This window comes from Vanacampus margaritifer, chromosome 9 (assembly GCF_051991255.1).
Source record: "Vanacampus margaritifer isolate UIUO_Vmar chromosome 9, RoL_Vmar_1.0, whole genome shotgun sequence".
Taxonomy (NCBI): domain Eukaryota; kingdom Metazoa; phylum Chordata; class Actinopteri; order Syngnathiformes; family Syngnathidae; genus Vanacampus; species Vanacampus margaritifer.
Window position 1 is genome coordinate 14,721,631 of NC_135440.1, and position 14,987 is coordinate 14,736,617.

At 36.9% G+C, this 14,987-nt stretch overlaps 16 non-coding genes across 16 annotated transcripts; all 16 read left to right on the top strand.

Moving 5' to 3' along the window:
• The first annotated feature begins 9,637 nt into the window (after positions 1-9,637).
• trnar-ucg (transfer RNA arginine (anticodon UCG)) lies at positions 9,638-9,710 on the top strand. Its single transcript has one exon. It is a non-coding gene; the product is annotated as a tRNA-Arg (tRNA).
• Positions 9,711-10,182: 472 nt separating this feature from the next.
• Positions 10,183-10,255, top strand: trnar-ucg (transfer RNA arginine (anticodon UCG)). Its single transcript has one exon. It is a non-coding gene; the product is annotated as a tRNA-Arg (tRNA).
• A 108-nt stretch (positions 10,256-10,363) lies between these two features.
• Positions 10,364-10,436, top strand: trnar-ucg (transfer RNA arginine (anticodon UCG)). The gene has a single exon. It is a non-coding gene; the product is annotated as a tRNA-Arg (tRNA).
• A 101-nt stretch (positions 10,437-10,537) lies between these two features.
• trnar-ucg (transfer RNA arginine (anticodon UCG)) lies at positions 10,538-10,610 on the top strand. Its single transcript has one exon. It is a non-coding gene; the product is annotated as a tRNA-Arg (tRNA).
• Positions 10,611-10,902: 292 nt separating this feature from the next.
• trnar-ucg (transfer RNA arginine (anticodon UCG)) lies at positions 10,903-10,975 on the top strand. Its single transcript has one exon. It is a non-coding gene; the product is annotated as a tRNA-Arg (tRNA).
• Positions 10,976-11,082: 107 nt separating this feature from the next.
• trnar-ucg (transfer RNA arginine (anticodon UCG)) lies at positions 11,083-11,155 on the top strand. The gene has a single exon. It is a non-coding gene; the product is annotated as a tRNA-Arg (tRNA).
• A 781-nt stretch (positions 11,156-11,936) lies between these two features.
• Positions 11,937-12,009, top strand: trnar-ucg (transfer RNA arginine (anticodon UCG)). The gene has a single exon. It is a non-coding gene; the product is annotated as a tRNA-Arg (tRNA).
• Positions 12,010-12,292: 283 nt separating this feature from the next.
• trnar-ucg (transfer RNA arginine (anticodon UCG)) lies at positions 12,293-12,365 on the top strand. Its single transcript has one exon. It is a non-coding gene; the product is annotated as a tRNA-Arg (tRNA).
• A 114-nt stretch (positions 12,366-12,479) lies between these two features.
• On the top strand, positions 12,480-12,552 carry trnar-ucg (transfer RNA arginine (anticodon UCG)). Its single transcript has one exon. It is a non-coding gene; the product is annotated as a tRNA-Arg (tRNA).
• A 107-nt stretch (positions 12,553-12,659) lies between these two features.
• On the top strand, positions 12,660-12,732 carry trnar-ucg (transfer RNA arginine (anticodon UCG)). Its single transcript has one exon. It is a non-coding gene; the product is annotated as a tRNA-Arg (tRNA).
• A 113-nt stretch (positions 12,733-12,845) lies between these two features.
• On the top strand, positions 12,846-12,918 carry trnaq-uug (transfer RNA glutamine (anticodon UUG)). The gene has a single exon. It is a non-coding gene; the product is annotated as a tRNA-Gln (tRNA).
• A 648-nt stretch (positions 12,919-13,566) lies between these two features.
• On the top strand, positions 13,567-13,639 carry trnar-ucg (transfer RNA arginine (anticodon UCG)). Its single transcript has one exon. It is a non-coding gene; the product is annotated as a tRNA-Arg (tRNA).
• Positions 13,640-13,753: 114 nt separating this feature from the next.
• On the top strand, positions 13,754-13,826 carry trnar-ucg (transfer RNA arginine (anticodon UCG)). Its single transcript has one exon. It is a non-coding gene; the product is annotated as a tRNA-Arg (tRNA).
• Positions 13,827-13,926: 100 nt separating this feature from the next.
• Positions 13,927-13,999, top strand: trnar-ucg (transfer RNA arginine (anticodon UCG)). Its single transcript has one exon. It is a non-coding gene; the product is annotated as a tRNA-Arg (tRNA).
• Positions 14,000-14,106: 107 nt separating this feature from the next.
• trnar-ucg (transfer RNA arginine (anticodon UCG)) lies at positions 14,107-14,179 on the top strand. The gene has a single exon. It is a non-coding gene; the product is annotated as a tRNA-Arg (tRNA).
• Positions 14,180-14,280: 101 nt separating this feature from the next.
• trnar-ucg (transfer RNA arginine (anticodon UCG)) lies at positions 14,281-14,353 on the top strand. Its single transcript has one exon. It is a non-coding gene; the product is annotated as a tRNA-Arg (tRNA).
• Positions 14,354-14,987: the final 634 nt, after the last annotated feature.

A 14,987-nucleotide genomic window follows, 5' to 3' on the forward strand; every position in this document is an offset into this window, starting at 1 on the left:
AACAAATCAAGTCTGGATTTGGCAACAACTGTTAACCTTATGGCCCGAGGCAGAATATGGATATGAATGTGCTGTTATTGCAGTGGTAAATATGCAAAGCACATCTTGTTATTTTACTGACTATCTTTCAAGGTCGTTAGGTTTCCAAAGTTGTTCTACATTACTTTTACATATACTGTATTCATCATTATCATCATCATCAGCATCACCTTCATTGTAATAAGTTCAGGAAGAGTCATGTTGGTCCGTGTTGCACCTGACACAAGTGCATGGAGGTTACCGGCATATGGCGCAACATATCTTGGCATTCCGCAAATGAGGCTGGCCTTTCTTGTTAGAGTTAGACTGAATAATGATGGATGGATACCACAATTTGTTGCATTCATCCCTGAGGCATTTTTAAAAGCATTCAAATCTGCTGATGACGTCATGAGAGTGTGGGAGTGAATTGGTGAGTGTCTTGTGGAAAACTTTATGTATGTTTGTCATGGGAAAAGCAAGAATTTTGAAAAAGTAAGAATTGAAACGATTGAAAGCAGACTGCATTACCCATTAATGCATCACTATTTTGTGTAAAATAATAAATGACTTGCTGCTATGTATTTTCATATATACTATGTCACTACAATGATATTATTGTAATTTGACATTTACCATTACATTTTTTTAAAGTCTTTTTCCTGGGCGTTATATTTCATTTCTAAATGAACCATGATTGCTGCATGTTGGATGTGAAATATAAATGTGACAAATGTTTTGCGTGACTTGATGAAATCATCCTTGTGCTCTTTTTTTGTGTTATTTAAGTGAAGATAATGATGAACATCCTGTGAACATAGTCAACTGTGGGATTGCGTTTTTATGTCATTGACCCAACCACACTTTACTAGATAGCATGAATGTGGATTTTCTCGTGGAGGGATACTAAATTTTAATAAATAAAATTCATATTAAAAAAACAAACATTTTAGTGCTTGAAGACTGTTCTCTTATTTAAACTCATGCACACACCAGTTGGTTGCTCTAAATTGTGAGCTTAACTCAGGAGTACATTTTGCTCCAATGAAATGTAAATGACTGCTTTTGTAGCCTGCATACACGTACGTTTCTTTTCTTTCTAATCAACTGGATGTGTTTCAATCGTGATACAAATGATTTCTAAAAAATAAACTGTTTACACAATTCTCAAAAAAAAAAAAAAAAAATCCCCGAGAAAGAACTTCACACAACAAAGTCGCCTCTTTTCCTGGCTATGTTCCACCAAGTGTTTTTTTTTTTTTTTAAACACATTATCTATATTATGATATTACCCAATCAATATATGGCAGGTCTCTAAAGCGGCAGCAGCTGCTGCACTCAGACTGCTGTCTTTACATTTGTGTGAGAAGTTTTTCATTCAATCAACTTTATCCTTCTAACATTCCATCCTTTGCAGATTGTTTGTATCTGCTGTAAATACTTTACTGCCTGACTGACTTTATGATGGTTTTTATTTCATCCTCCATTTTTGGCAAAAGTAGCTTCACAGGAAGTGCTGTAATATATACCGTATATAAAATATATGTGACATTTTCACTCTGTGTATATTTTTGTTTAAATAGGTTGCCCCTAGAGCAGCACTGTGAATTTGTGTTTAGAGCGTCTGCCTTACAATTCTGTGGTTTGATGTACGATTGGTAGGCCCCTGTATGCTAGTTGAATGGAATATTCGAAATTGTCCTTAGACCTGAATGTGAATGTTTGTCTATATGTGGCCTGTTTTTGACTAACAACCAGTCAAGGTTGTACCCCATCTATCACCCACAAGCTCCAGCTCACCTGAGTGAATGAGAACAGGAAATATACAAAATTGATGGATAGTTGTCCCTCTGCGTGTTTCTGTGTTTTTTGTTTTTGTTTTTAAGCTGAAAGCTAGATAACACATGATTCATGGATGAAGATGTAAATAGTTTCCGTTTATATCTTTTACGTTCCATAATGTACAGTTGTTTGTTGTGTGCCTATTACTAAAAGGACATTTTCTACCTCATTTAGTTTATTATTTGTTTACTATTAGTTTTTGTACAACATGCCAACTTTGTGTTGCTACAAAGTAACATATTAGATACAGTAAAGAGTTAGATTACTAGTTACTCAAGATAGCAGCTGCCGTATTAATAACCGAGTGCTCTACTGTATGTAAAATTTTGGTTGAGAATTTTTTGGGGTGTTCCTTGAGACTTTTCTCAATACATGCCGGAAATTTGAGGCACCGCCTGTTAAAGTCATCGTCAATTTTCACTCTTGGCTTACATTTGTTTGTTCAGAATGGCAGTCAGGAAAGCATTAGGAAGGATGTGAAAACAGGCTGGAAGCCAAGCTAAGTATTTGTTCCCCTTTTTTTTCTTCTTAATTGTGTGCTCGTGTATGTTCAAGCTCCCTGGAGATTCTTCACAAGGCAACATATAAAAAATGTGCACATGGCAGAGATGAAAAATAAACGTCGACATAGTATTGAGCTGACAAGCCTTCAGTTTAGCACATAATTGTTGTTGATGATGCATCTAGATTTCGCAATGCGCTTTGCGGCAAAGGCGGCTTGAACTTAAACAAACGTTCAGTAACGAGCCAAACGTGTGTTGACAGTTGATGGTGGAGAGCAGTTGGCCTAATTGAGGAAATGTATCTGAGGGAAACAGGGAGATTTATCTTTAAGCTGGCATGCAGGATCCTGTCAGAAATGACGTGGAAAAACTAGGATGGCCCCACATTATAAGAAAAAAAATCAAGAGGACTTGTGTTAGTTTAACACTTATGGCAATAAACAGACTGAGCTGCTCAGAAGAAGCAAATGGAATGATATGAAAGGATGGGAAAAATACCACATATTTCCCAATCCAGCATTCTGTTTCGGCTGCGTGTGTTTGCTCATGTGACTGATGTGACGAATCGTGCTAGAGGGAAGAGCACAAGCTAGAGGCTAAAATATAATGGCCCCGTGCAGACAAATGTGAGCCTGAACACTCTTGTCTGTGTATTGTGGAAAGAAGAAGGGACCCAAACAAGCCATGAGGAACTCAAAAAGCGACGCAAATACAAAGTGACACACGTCGACCGTTTGCTCATTTGAGTGTGTTCCAAATGTAACGGTATTTACTGACATGTCAGGTTTGACCATTTAAGGAAGAATATTTGAGTGGTGAGCTGTGTGAAAGGAAGGCTGATAAAGTCTATTTATGCAGCTCTAATGCCATTTTTTTTTTTATATAGCAACTGCGTGAACGAGGCTCCAGCCACCTCTTCAAGTCCATCTCAGTCAAGCAACAAATCCAGTGTGTCATAGATCTCGGACCACGTACTGTATTCTTGGCTTCTGCTAATGGCCGGACTTTCCCTTTCCTCTCCTCCACCTGTGAACAAACTGTCCTAGGAAGGCTCAGGATTGTGAATTCCCCAACGTTTGGACACACTCTTTTGTCTCCCAACCCTATGCATGTCGTCGGGTGCTTTTGATTCGGTACACTGATAGCACACTGAGAATAAATAAAAATAGGAAAAGAAAAAAAAGCATGAATGAGGGCCTTTTATACACTTCCTAGAATTAGCATTTTAGCTAGTTTTTATTTTGTTTTGAGTTTTGGTTTTAAACTTAGTACGTTTTAATTAGTTTTCAGAGTGGTTCTGTTAGGTTTTTTTTTTTTTTAAATGCTTAATTTGAGTATTAATTTTCTTTTTTATTTTAAAAGTGTATTACTTATGTGCAATATTTAATAAACACCACGGTAACATGAAAAAAAGTAACACATTTTTTTACCTAGCCTTGCATTTAAGTTAAATGAAAAAGCAGGCGAGCTGACAAAAGTCAAGCACGCAATATTATCGCCTAGGGTTGAGTTTTTCAATTGGCTGCTGCTAGATGACGTCACTTCTGTGTGACACACTTTCAAACGTCCTTACGTCCGGGTGGCTACGAGTGGTTACTGTCACTTGCCTTCGGTGCAGGTTGCCGTAGTGTGTGGGTGCACCGAAAAAAAAAAACATCCTTACTCCGGTTAATATTGATTTAAAATCATCATGTACCACATTAATTACCAAAGACTAAAACGAAGGACATTTTCGTTATAGTTAGTTTTGTAAACATAAAATGTAGTTTTAATTTTTTTTTTAAGTATTTTCATTTTTGTTTTATTTGGGTAAAGTTAATAAATAAATAAATGTTTTTATTTTTTTAATTTTAATTTTTTTATTTTAACTTAAATAACTTTGCACCTCAGTTTGAAGTAAAGGTAAAGATTTGAGCAAAATATGTACTATAATTGGCCTTTTTACTACTTAGAGTTAAGTTGCATTGACTTCTATGAAAATGGTTCTCAGAAGAACCATATTTAATGATTGAATGTGGGCCCAAGCCCACTTGAGAATGCCAGATGGTGGATTAACATTTCTGATAAATAAGTCAGAAATATATTTTATATTTAAAAACCGAACATTCCAGTTCACTTTTCATATCAAGTACAGTACTTCATCTCAGCATGTACTAAGTTTAAGTAAGCCATAAAAGCTGTGGGCTTTCATGGTGCATGTGTGCGGTTACCAAGGACACCGAGTGAAGCAGACAGAAACAAAAGCACATTATCAAAATAACTTTCCCTCTCGAAATGTGAAGGTGCTCATCACACAACCCAGTAGACTTTCAGCCTAAAAGCCATTACGTTAATCGCAAAAGAAAATGTGATCTGAACAAAGTCCAAATCCACAGAAGAATTGACATGTGGAAAATGCTTGGAAAAACATACCTTTGAAAACAAAAGTATTCTTAAGTGCACCTCTCAGAATTGGCTGTGTTTTAACAAAATTAAGACAACAGAGTTTGTCTGGTGCCAATAGCCACACGGGCACTTTGCATTTGTTTGATTAAGAAACACTTTGAATTACACTTTAGCTAGGAAAGGGAGGGGTTTTTGTGTTTCGCGACCTTCTCCTACTTCTTTATTCAGTGTGGATGAATCTGTGTGGGATGTGTATGAGTTGCTCTGATTATTACTGTGGTTGGAAGGTTTCTCTTAACCTTGAAGAAAACCACCATTTCTATGTACTGATCCGACATGACACTTCTGTTATCCCAACATAAAATTGGCCCTCTCCCTGCCTTTCCCTCGTTATACTGTCAATGAATAAAAGATGATGATTTTAATATGAAATGTTGGACAGTGTAAGGTGAAGCAAGGCGCACATGTATATGTATTGCGCCAAAGCTTGGAAGCCGAAAGTTTTTCTTTTTGAATGCATTCACTTCAAACAGGCGTGTTTCTTGGGTAGGACAACAAGAATTTGCATGATCCTGAAGACATCAATCATTGCAGCTTTTTATAGTGCAAGCTACAAGGTACCATATTTGAAACATGTCAAAATGCTTATTTTGGTCAGGGGTGCGACGAGATTGGCACACTACAGCCTGGCCATCAAAGCACCATCCATCCATCCTTGTATGGTTTCTATTTCTATGACTATAATAACAAGGCTTAAAAACATTGGTCCTGATTGTACGCCAAGTCTCGCCTAAAATGAGCACATGATCCTAATCAAATAAAGCGCTGTATAGAAAACATAGATAAATTGACGTATCAAAAGGTTGGTTAAGTAAAAAAACAAACAAAAGCAATATACTTCTAAAATAATTTAGACTTTCAATAGTTGGCCTATGAACTTCAACACATAATAACTCCCACTTTGGCATTTGTATTTTGTATTGAAGCGACAGAGACTGTTAAGGAATACATTCATACAGTTATGCCAATAAAATGTTGATAATCAAATGTTCTACCTGCCGGTGAAATATTATTGAATTACTGTATATTATTTCGCACTTTACTCTTTTGGCAGGGGCATTCGGAGGAGAAATAACATTTTTGTACACAACCTCCAAGAATAAGGTGTTTTATTTGTTTGGTCTGACCTTCTCATTTAAGACCAACTCGCCTCGAAGCTCGAAAGGAAGACGTTGCTGCACGTCTTGAATCTCTTTGAACTCCACTGGTTCATTGAGGAGCAAGCTGAGATCCTACACAGCCAAGTGAATGCTATAGAACATGGGTGTTAAACATACCGCCCGCGGGCCGGATCAGGCCCACAAAAAGGGGTTTAATCTGGCCTGCGAGACGATTTTGTAAAGTAAGAAAAAAATAATTTGATTGAGAGAGCTCAGTATTGTTCATTCGGTAATCTTAACGATTCGACATGTCATCATCATTGCGCTCTCTCTTTTTTTGGAAAAATAAAGTTCATGTTACAGCTTATTGACAGCATCAAATAAAGAAAAAACCTGAGCAAAATTTTCTTTGTAAAGGCAGAATGTCTGATACAGACACTCATATTTTGATCTCATTAAACACTGGTGTACATAATTGGTTTCTATTTTATTGGTTGAATCATTCAATGCTTACCGGTTTCCTCAGGATGTGAACTCAGTGGTACCATGTAGTCTCCGGTGGGGTAATAATAAAGAGAACTTTCCTGAAATTAGGGAAACAAAAGATAGAGATAGCATCACAATGTCTCTGACCCAAAGTGACCCTGCAAGAATCACCATTCCAGGTGTCTTTCTTACAGATTGCTCCCAAGAAACACACAAATACAGAGATGCTTTTATTTTGCGTTTCTGGGGTCCTTTGTTTTTATTGATTCCCCTTTTGCACACCCTGAAAGTAATTTCAACAGGATGTAATTGTCAAGAGGGGGGCTTTAGGACCCAGATGCGGGAAGGCAGAGCCAGGAGGCAGAGGTGTAGTCCAACAAAAAGGGTTTTTAATTTCTAATCAAAAAGCTATCTTCAAAGTACAAAATAAACTGAACTAACAAAACTTGAAGCTAAACATGGCAAAACAACTTAGGCAAAACTAACAGCATGACAAGGCAAAAAAGGGGCAGCGTGACGTGGAGAAAGACTTACAACAACAATGAACCGACACAGACAGAGGGGAGACAGCAGACTAAATACACTAACACTAATGACACACCTGGAGCAGACACAAGTGGCTGAGGGCACTGATTGGATGACACATGAGGGTAATGAGGAAACAGGTGGAAACAATCAGGAATCAAGGTTGACACACACACCACACGAGGAAGGGCAAGTGACCAGAAACGAGAGGAGTCAATTTTCAAACTAAAACAGGAAATGACAAGACAAGGGGAACACACAAGGAAAACAGAAGCTAAACGTGACAGGAACAAAACATGACTGGAAATAAACATGACACTAATCAAGTACAAGAAGGACATAAAGTATATCACAATGACTGCGCTATAGTTTATAGAAAACTGTTTTTTAAGAGTGCCTTAAGATTTTTTATTAAATTTTTGAATATGGCACGTTTGTCTGTTTTTAGAATATAAGACTAAATAGTTGGGGGGATTGTAAAGATTCAAAATGTGTCACAACACATCATTATATTGTGACATCAGGTTGAGACATTTCAGAACTATTTTCTTAATGTGTAGCTTTAAAAAACAAACTATACTGTACAGTACACTGTAGTGCATAATTTATACTCTATTCCAATGAAGTTTAGCATATATCCATCTATTTATTTTTTAACACACTTTTTCCTTACTACCACAGGCATCAGTAGAACAACTTTACTAGGGCACGTGTCTCACATTTCTCTCGTTTAAAGATTCTGAACGTTCAAACCTTCATAAGTTTTATAAAATAGGTACATTACTTTTTTATGAAAAAAAAAAAAAACATGTCAAATTGCACTTAAAAAAATCTGCGAAACGAGGCTGCAAAAAGTGTCACATATAGTGAGGGAACACTGTATATCTATTTTTGTATTGTTTATTTTTACACTTTTATGTTTTATGCATAGCACACAGACATCCCAAAAACGTTAATAGAAAAAAAAATGGGCATATGTTTTTTTCTCAGGACAGCAACAAAATCCTTTTTTTGTGTGTGAAAAATAAAAATAACGTCAGTTTGCGCTTTTCATGAACAAGAAAAAAGGGTTGTATATAAATAAGAAAGATTGGCGGGGAAAAAAATCAGCAAATAAGTGAATCATTGGGAGTCTACTGTATATCTGTTTGAATTTGTCTACACAGAGCATTTGTATGCCATCATTTGCCATGTTGTAAGGAGTTAAATAAACTCTAAAATTTGTCAAACATATAATAAACAACATTGGCTGTTTTTAAGCCATGAAAAAAAAACAATTTAACCAGTTCTAAAGGACAAGCCCTTCGCCCAATTAGTCTGTTAAATAGAGGTTCCACTTCTTCTTCTTAGGTCCATAAAGATCACTTATGACAATTGAAATAGTATAATATAGCTACATAAACAATATAAACTTTGATCAATAAAGCACACAAAAAAATGTACTCAAAGAATGATGCTATTAATATTATATATTCCCAGAGCTATGAAAACATTCATGTGGTCTTATTGGAAGTAGAAAATGATAAATCCTCCGAAATCAATGCATGTTTTGAATACTAACTGCAAGTTATTGATCTGTGTTCCATCAGCGTGAACAGTTAAAGGTTTCATTAGTTTATCTATCCATTTCCCCCGGAATAGATGGATTGTCCTCTGCAGGATAGCGTCACCCCTCAGCTACACCTTTCTTCCTCCACTCATCTGTTTACTCAGCCCTTTCTGCACCTCCTCATATTTTCTAAATTGCCTCCTGCTCCCGTCATCCTTTCGCTTCCTCTCCATTCCTCTCTTCTCCTGCTCTTACCGCAGCGTAGCTCTCATTGACGTTTCTGCTTGTCTGACGCAGAGTCCACAAGGAGGGTGCACTGGGCTGTGTCTGCTTTCACACTTATTAGGCTGGCAGCGGAATGACTGGACCTGCAGGAGATCCTCACATCTAAGTCTTGACCCTAAACATTTTAATTAAAAGAGACACCAAAGACGACATTTGTCTCCTGCACGAATACAATTCTTAACAGAAAAGCATTGTGTGGAATTATTTGGATGTTTGTGTTGAAACGGCTTTGTTTGACTTTCAAGGGTTCTCCACGGTATTCTACTTCTTCTTTCCTCACATCTTTATTCTCTTAAAACCCCTCATAAAGGCGACTCCTTTTGAAATATTGTAGATGTAGCAAAAAGTAAAAAAAAAAAACCCAGCAGGTAGGCCCTTTTCACACTGCACTTAGAGTAAAAGAGTTGCATCCAAAATTACCAGCTGTCAGCGTGCCCACATTTGGAAATCCTGACATAGCAGCCTGTCAAAAAGTAAAAGACAACAAGAGGTATCTTTCAAAAAGAAAGCCCTGACTTTGCTTATTTTAAGAAAGAGGAGGAAGACACGAGCAGCAAAAAAAAATTGCTCAGCGGGGACTTGGATAGTTAAATCATGCTGTTCCTTGTCAATAAATCAGGCAAAATAACACTTTATCCGGTGTTTCCCACAGATTTGAAATCTACTTGGGTGGGTGGACTCCGGGGGGATGGGGTGTTCTCAGTCCTGCTACTTGCGTCTCCTCGAACTGACTTACGAATAGGCAAACACGGGCAATATGTCCTAAGGTCGAAAAAGAAAAAGAAAAAATGGCTCTTGTCCCCCAAAAAATTGCCTATGGAAACAATTGTTCGTTTGTTTGTTTGATTGTTTGTTTGTTTTTCCAGCAAAATAAACAGTCACATGACTGCGTGGCCTAATGGACAAGGCGTCTGACTTCGAATCAGAAGATTGAGGGTTCGAGTCCCTTCGTAGTTGAGACACTTGTAGAGCCACTAATATAAAAAGAAAAAATGGCTTTTGTCAAAAATTTTTTGCTTATGAAATCAATTAATTGTTTGTTTGTTTGCTTTCCAGCAAAATAACTAATCAGATTACTACGAGGCCTAATGAACAAGGCGTCTGACTTTGAATCAGAAGATTGAGGGTTCGAGTCCCTTCGTAGTTGAGCCACTAATAGAAAAAGAAAAATTGGCTTTTGTCAAAAAAATGTTTGCTTATGAAATCAATTATTTGTTTGTTTGCTTTCCAGCAAAATAAATAATCAGATGACAGCGTGGCCTAATGGACAAGGCGTCTGACTTCCAATCAGAAGATTGAGGGTTCGAGTCCCATTGTCATCGTGCCACTAAGATAGAAAGAAAAAGAAAAAATAGCTTTTGTCAAAAAATGTTTGCTTATGAAATCAATTGTTTGTTTGTTTGCTTTCCAGCAAACAAAATAATCAGATGACTGCGTGGCCTAATGGACAAGGCGTCTGACTTCGAATCAGAAGATTAAGGGTTCGAGTCCCTTCGTAGTTGAGCCACTAATAGAAAAAGAAAAAGAAAAATTGGCTTTATTGAAAAAAATGTTTGCTTATGAAATCAATTCTTTGTTCGTTTGCGTTCCAGCAAAATAAATTATCAGATGACTGCGTGGCCTAATGGACAAGGTGTCTGACTTCGAATCAGAAGATTAAGGGTTCGAGTCCCTTCGTAGTTGAGCCACTATTATAAAAATAAAAATTGTCTTTTGTCAAAAAAAGTTTGCTTATGAAATCAATTCTTTGTTTGTTTGCATTCCAGCAAAATAAATAATCAGATGACTGCGTGGCCTAATGGACAAGGTGTCTGACTTCGAATCAGAAGATTGAGGGTTCGAGTCCCTTCGTAGTTGAGACACTTGTAGAGCCACTAATATAAAAAGAAAAAATGGCTTTTGTCAAAAATTTTTTGCTTATGAAATCAATTAATTGTTTGTTTGTTTGCTTTCCAGCAAAATAACTAATCAGATTACTACGAGGCCTAATGGACAAGGCGTCTGACTTTGAATCAGAAGATTGAGGGTTCGAGTCCCTTCGTAGTTGAGCCACTAATAGAAAAAGAAAAATTGGCTTTTGTCAAAAAAATGTTTGCTTATGAAATCAATTATTTGTTTGTTTGCTTTCCAGCAAAACAAATAATCAGATGACAGCGTGGCCTAATGGACAAGGCGTCTGACTTCGAATCAGAAGATTAAGGGTTCGAGTCCCTTCGTAGTTGAGCCACTAATATAAAAAGAAAAAGAAAAATTGGCTTTAGTCAAAAAATATTTGCTTATGAAATCAATTGTTTGTTTGTTTGCTTTCCAGCAAAATAAATAACAAGATGACTGCGTGGCCTAATGGACAAGGCGTCTGACTTCGAATCAGAAGATTGAGGGTTCGAGTCCCTTCGTAGTTGAGCCACTAATATGAATATAAAATGAAAAAGAAAAATCGGATTTTGTCCAAAAAAATTTGCTTATGAAATCAATTGTTTGTTTGTTTGCTTTCCAGCAAAATAATTAATCAGATGACTGCATGGCCTAATGGACAAGGCGTCTGACTTCAAATCAGAAGATTCAGGGTTTGAGTCCCTTCGTAGTTCAGCCACTAAGAGAAAAAGAAAAAATGTCTTTTGTCAAAAAAATTTAGGAAATAGGACAGGACAACCCTCGTTAGCTACACTGGCTAAGATTGCCCACCATAACATAATTTTACCAAAATATTGGCACTAGCAGTGCATAACTAGCCTCATTAGTTTAGCGGGCACAACCCCCGTTCGCTAATCTGGCTAATTTGCCCACTTTGCTATCATTTTACAATAATGTTTGCACCAGCAGTGCATTGTTGGCCTCGTTATCTTAGCGAGCTAACCAGATAACAAGTAGGGCTCACGTTAGCATACTGTTAGCATTTTTGTCAACAAGTTTAGTGGCCTAGTGCATCTAACTTGCGTCGGTCGCTCGGCTGGCTAATCTTAAACATAGTTTTGTCTGTCAGTATTGCGGATTATTGCTGTATAATCGTTGCTCATGTGCATCATCGGCCTTACCAATAGGCAAACACGGGCAATAATCGATGGGCCCTGAAATTTTCAGGAGCCAAAGTTGAAAAAGAAAAAAAAGGCTTTAGTCCAATTTTTTTTTAAATTAAAACAATTGTTTGTTTGTCTGCTTTTCCAGCAATATAAATTGTCACATGACTGTGTGGCCTAATGGACAAGGCGTCTGACTTCGAATCAGAAGATTGAGGGTTCGAGTCCCTTCGTAGTTGAGCCACTTGAAGAGCCACTAATATAAAAATAGAAATTGGCTTTAGTCAAAACATGTTTCCTTATGAAATCAATTGTTTGTTTGCTTTCCAGCAAAAGAAATAATCAGATGACTGCGTGGCCTGATGGACAAGGCGTCTGACTTCGAATCAGAAGATTGAGGGTTCGAGTCCCTTTGTCATCGTGCCACTAAGATAGAAAGAAAAAATAGCTTTTGTCAAAAAATGTTTGCTTATGAAATCAATTGTTTGTTTGTTTGCTTTCCAGCAAAAAAAATAATTAAATGACTGCGTGGCCTAATGGACAAGGCGTCTGACTTCGAATCAGCAGATTGAGGGTTCGAGTCCCTTCGTAGTTGAGCCACTTGAAGAGCCACTAATATAAAAAGAAAAATTGGCTTTTGTCAAAAAAATGTTTGCGTATGAAATCAATTGTTTGTTTGTTTGCTTTCCAGCAAAACAAATAATCAGATGACTGCGTGGCCTAATGGACAAGGCGTCTGACTTCGAATCAGAAGTTTAAGGGTTCGAGTCCCTTCGTAGTTGAGCCACTAATATAAAAAGAAAAAGAAAAATTGGCTTTAGTCAAAAAATATTTGCTTATGAAATCAATTGTTTGTTTGTTTGCTTTCCAGCAAAATAAATAACAAGATGACTGCGTGGCCTAATGGACAAGGCGTCTGACTTCGAATCAGAAGATTGAGGGTTTGAGTCCCTTCGTAGTTGAGCCACTTGAAGAGCCACTAATATAAAAAGAGAAATTGGCTTTAGTCAAAAAATGTTTGCTTATGAAATCAATTGTTTGTTTGTTTGCGTTCCAGCAAAATAAATAATCAGATGACTGCGTGGCCTAATGGACAAGGCGTCTGACTTTGGATCAGAAGATTAAGGGTTCGAGTCCCTTCGTAGTTGAGCCACTATTATAAAAATAAAAATTGTCTTTTGTCAAAAAAAGTTTGCTTATGAAATCAATTCTTTGTTTGTTTGCGTTCCAGCAAAATAAATAATCAGATGACTGCGTGGCCTAATGGACAAGGTGTCTGACTTCGAATCAGTAGATTGAGGGTTCGAGTCCCTTCGTAGTTGAGACACTTGTAGAGCCACTAATATAAAAAGAAAAAATGGCTTTTGTCAAAAATTTTTTGCTTATGAAATCAATTAATTGTTTGTTTGTTTGCTTTCCAGCAAAATAACTAATCAGATTACTACAAGGCCTAATGGACAAGGCGTCTGACTTTGAATCAGAAGATTGAGGGTTCGAGTCCCTTCGTAGTTGAGCCACTAATAGAAAAAGAAAAATTGGCTTTTGTCAAAAAAATGTTTGCTTATGAAATCAATTATTTGTTTGTTTGCTTTCCAGCAAAACAAATAATCAGATGACAGCGTGGCCTAATGGACAAGGCGTCTGACTTCGAATCAGAAGATTGAGGGTTCGAGTCCCATTGTCATCGTGCCACTAAGATAGAAAGAAAAAGAAAAAATAGCTTTTGTCAAAAAATGTTTGCTTATGAAATCAATTGTTTGTTTGTTTGCTTTCCAGCAAAAAAAAAAAAATCAAATGACTGCGTGGCCCAATGGACAAGGCGTCTGACTTCGAATCAGAAGATTGAGGGTTCGAGTCCCTTCGTAGTTGAGCCACTTGAAGAGCCACTAATATAAAAAGAAAAATTGGCTTTTGTCAAAAAAATGTTTGCTTATGAAATCAATTGTTTGTTTGTTTGCTTTCCAGCAAACAAAATAATCAGATGACTGCGTGGCCTAATGGACAAGGCGTCTGACTTCGAATCAGAAGATTAAGGGTTCGAGTCCCTTCGTAGTTGAGCCACTATTATAAAAATAAAAATTGTCTTTTGTCAAAAAAGTTTGCTTATGAAATCAATTCTTTGTTTGTTTGCGTTCCAGCAAAATAAATAATCAGATGACTGCGTGGCCTAATGGACAAGGCGTCTGACTTCGAATCAGAAGATTAAGGGTTCGAGTCCCTTCGTAGTTGAGCCACTATTATAAATATAAAAAGAAAAATTGGCTTTTGTCAAAAAAAATGTTTGCTTATGAAATCAATTCTGTTTGTTTGCGTTCCAGCAAAATATATAATCAGATGACTGCGTGGCCTAATGGACAAGGTGTCTGACTTCGAATCAGAAGATTAAGGGTTCGAGTCCCTTCGTAGTTGAGCCACTAATATCAAAAGAAAAATTGGCTTTAGTCAAAAAATATTTGCTTATGAAATCAATTGTTTGTTTGTTTGCTTTCCAGCAAAATAAATAATCAGATGACTGCGTGGCCTAATGGACAAGGCGTCTGACTTCGAATCAGAAGATTAAGGGTTCGAGTCCCTTCGTAGTTGAGCCACTATTATAAATATAAAAAGAAAAATTGGCTTTTGTCAAAAAAAATGTTTGCTTATGAAATCAATTCTGTTTGTTTGCGTTCCAGCAAAATATATAATCAGATGACTGCGTGGCCTAATGGACAAGGTGTCTGACTTCGAATCAGAAGATTAAGGGTTCGAGTCCCTTTATAGTTGAGCCACTAATATAAAAAGAAAAATTGGCTTTAGTCAAAAAATATTTGCTTATGAAATCAACTGTTTGTTTGTTTGCTTTCCAGCAAAATAAATAATCAGATGACTGCGTGGCCTAATGGACAAGGCGTCTGACTTCGAATCAGAAGCTTGATGGTTCGAGTCCCTTCGTAGTTGAGCCACTAATAGAAAAAGAAAAATTGGCTTTTGTCAAAAAAATGTTTGCTTATGAAATCAATTATTTGTTTGTTTGCTTTCCAGCAAAATAAATAATCAGATGACTGCGTGGCCTGATGGACAAGGCGTCTGACTTCGAATCAGAAGATTGAGGGTTCGAGTCCCTTTGTCATCGTGCCACTAAGATAGAAAGAAAAAGAAAAAATAGCTTTTGTCAAAAAATGTTTGCTTATGAAATCAATTGTTTGTTTGTTTGCTTTCCAGCAAAAAAAATAATCAA